Raw genomic sequence first — 336 nt, 5'->3', positions numbered from 1 at the left:
TAGAAAGAATAAAGGAAAGGTAAAATGACACTCCCCTGTTAGTTTGATGAAACTGGAAAAAGCTTTAATCATCCTCCTTTTCCTTATCATTATCTTCCTCATTGTCACTTCTACGAGTATTTTTTGATTGAAAATATAAATAAATAAAGATTAATGTGAAAATATAAATAAAATAAAAAATAACTAAAAATATTAAGAGGTTCAAAAGTTTAGGTTGCCTCCCAAGAAGTGCTTCTTTATAGTTAATATCTTGACTTTGGTTAAGATGGTCTTTCACCCTTCAGGAAGGTTTAAGTTTACGTGGAAAAAGCTTGAGGTATGAAAGTAGCCTCCTCC

This window comes from Theobroma umbraticum, unplaced genomic scaffold (assembly GCF_002168275.2).
Source record: "Theobroma umbraticum cultivar Fairchild unplaced genomic scaffold, ASM216827v3 scaffold_106.0, whole genome shotgun sequence".
Taxonomy (NCBI): Eukaryota; Viridiplantae; Streptophyta; class Magnoliopsida; order Malvales; family Malvaceae; genus Theobroma; species Theobroma umbraticum.
Note: the sequence above shows the minus strand (reverse complement) of the source record.